Source organism: Cyprinodon tularosa, unplaced genomic scaffold, assembly GCF_016077235.1.
Source record: "Cyprinodon tularosa strain WSP-4 unplaced genomic scaffold, ASM1607723v1 ctg92, whole genome shotgun sequence".
Taxonomy (NCBI): domain Eukaryota; kingdom Metazoa; phylum Chordata; class Actinopteri; order Cyprinodontiformes; family Cyprinodontidae; genus Cyprinodon; species Cyprinodon tularosa.
Window position 1 is genome coordinate 833659 of NW_024039696.1, and position 3123 is coordinate 836781.

Consider the following 3123-nt stretch of genomic DNA (forward strand, 5'->3'; position numbering starts at 1 on the left):
AAGCTAAAAATGAGTCAATTGTGCTATCGGCAGGTGAGTCCTCCAGCGTATCCATGTTGGTTATGCCCAAGGGAGACCCATCTGACTGTCATTCCTACATGTCCCAAATCATAAATCACTACTGGCATGTTCCGCTGGTGGTTAAGAGACGGACAAATTAGCGAGAGTCTTTCAAGATGGATTTGTTGCGAGCCTGAAAACTCAGAGCTGGCGACAATCTAGCTTGCAGCACAAGGTTATCCTAATCTAGCTATTGCCATTATGGACTTAACATCTCAGTTTTAGAGCAGTTGGACCATCAGACTCCTTCCTTAAAGTATTTTTCCCTTAGAGCATTTACATTTAAAATAGCTGGCATCTTTAGAGGCCTTTCAGAACATGTTCTCTAATAATCTGAGCTTTATTCACACATCTAACATCTAAACATAATCTTTTTTAGGACATAGTGTCATGATCTGGCGTGTTTGCTCCTTAATTAGTAATCCCTTTCACCTGTCATTTTCCCTCCCTGCCCCAATTATAATTTATTCCTCTCACCTGTTTCCTCTGGTTTGTATTCAGTTCAGCCTGAGCATTCAGTGCCAGATCATTACTTGTCTTTCTGTTAGTCTGTTTGTCTGAGTTTTTGCCTTGGTTCATGTCCTGGTACCTAGCTGCCAGTGGAAAGAGGGTTTTTGTGTTTGTCTCGTCTCCTGATCGTCCACTGTTCCTCCCCTGCGGAGTCCTCTGGGATTTTGGCTCAATATGTGGGGAGGTTCAGTTTTTATCCAGTAAGCCTGGCTCCAGGGAGGAGACCAGTTTAAAGTCCTGCTTCAAGTTCCAGTTCTACGTCCTGTCTCGGCTACCCTCTTCCACTGAGCCTGCCTGTCTGCACCTGATCCTGTCTGCTCCTGTGTGTGACCACCTGGTCATGCTTCTGGTCCCAGTCAGACTCTGAACCCTCCTGGGAGCCCGCGGATGCCTGGAAGTCTGGATCCTGCCACCTGTTTCTGTTCCTGCCTGATCTGGATTCTGCCTGTTCTGTCTGTTCCTGTCTGTTCTGGATCCCTGACCAGGATCGGCTTCCAGCATAACCTCTGGGACTGCAGCACTTGGGGACATTCTTGGTCTGAACTGTTAAACCAGGTAAGTGACCAACTCAGATAATCTTCTGTTAGATGATCGTGGTCACTTACCTGTGTTTCTCCCACTACAGAGTGTCTGTGATTGGGCGGTGCCCCGCTCCCCATCCTGAAGTGTCCGCAAGCCAGAGCTCTGCTTTTGTTTTGTTTATTTAATAAACATTTTGAACTTTCCTACTGACTGTCCCTCCTTGAATACTGGGTCCATCTGTCTTCGTTTCATGACACATAGAACCTGTTTTCTTCTTGAACACAATGATAACTGGATATTTCTTTATTGTTCACATTCGTATTTTAAGTGTCTGAACAGATTAATTTGGCATCTGAATTGTACCGAAAAAGAGACCATTTTTTTTGGACACCCAAAAAGCTTAGCTAATTAATAAAACTGTTCCGATGATGCCTAAAATAATTGGAGCATCTTTTAGGGGCTGCCTTGAAATATCCCAACATTTCTGGCTCCAATTAACTTAACTTTAAAAACCATAAAAGCTAATATTGTTTAAAAAAATCTCACAAATTTAAATATGTGAATTTTAGAATTTAAGTGCAACGAACCCAGTTTGAGGCAAGATACACTTTGAGAAGCAGCAAATGAAAAAAATTTAAATCTCCATCAATTTAACAAATAAAAATAATTTGATAAAAGCACATTTTGTTTGATTCATTGTCAGACAGTAAATTTATCTATTCTTACATAGCATTTTTATAAGAAATTACAAAAAAACAAACCAAATACGATAGCCAAAAAACCAATACATGAATAAACGAGAATAAAAATATAGGTTTTCTAAAATATAAGTAGAAAAACATTTTTGACGGGCTAAAAAGGCAACTGCAAGAAAATATGGTGATCAATGATTTAAGAATTATGAAGAGTTTTTATATACATAGCTTCTCCTGCTGTATAGTTTCTATATTCAAGAAACTATAACTACACGTGGCCTTTTAAAAAAGACATTTAAAGGAAATCTGTCTTTCTATCCGCTGTCTTAACTTACCTTGCTGTGAAATGTTCCCTTTATGTTCTGGGTTAAATGAAAACTAGAATATATTTCATAGAAAAGTCTCTCCAGTGCTCATTAGGGATTGCAGGCCAGTAGAGGACGTACTTGAAAATGAAGCAAAAACATTTGGACAGCTTTGAGGACTTGGGGAACATAAATCACTAATGGACCTGTCAGCACTGTATCATGGACGGGCAAGTGATGATGTGACCAGCGCATAATGGACAATAAATCACATAAATGGTGGAAGCTGTATGCCAGGTTGGCTGAAAGTTCCCACCTGCCAACTTTATTCAAGAGAACACCATCTGTATAGGAGCAGTGTCCACCCTGTAAGTCTCCTTCCCTTACACAGTTAGCCTCTTCTACAGAAAGCCATGTAGAAACACAGTTCATTCTGTGAGAGCAAATTTATGTTTCCCATGATATAACTTATCACTTAACAGGGACATGATGTCAACTAGAGCTTTATTTTAAACCACAGCGCACCTATTATTGCATATTTAAAACACAATAACATGGTTTAAGAAATCAGACACCAAAGAATGGGGAAGGGGACAGGAAGTGGATTGTGGTCATGACTGACTACCAGAGTAACCAGCTTTTTGTCAATTTTTTGTTTTTGTGTTCTGGATTGTGGACAAATGATTTGAAGGTTCTGTAAGAGTGAGAAGAATTGGGGAGGGGGACTAAACTTAAATTTCTCAATAGTGAATTACTGATTTGATCCCACTGTTCATAATCTCTACCGACATAATCTTCCAAATCCAAATATGTTGTTTAAATTATCAGTCCATTTTAGGACAGAGGAAATAACAAATTTGCATACATTTCTGCCCAAAACTGACCATTTTTTTAATCTACTTTGTGCCTGTGTGTCCAAGCTTGTTGGCCTGTGTTTAAGCACTTGTTTTCTCAGATTTTACTTTGGTTGTTTTGATCAGATACCTGAATCAGATCCGATATTGATTAAATAACTGGATCTGATATCGGTG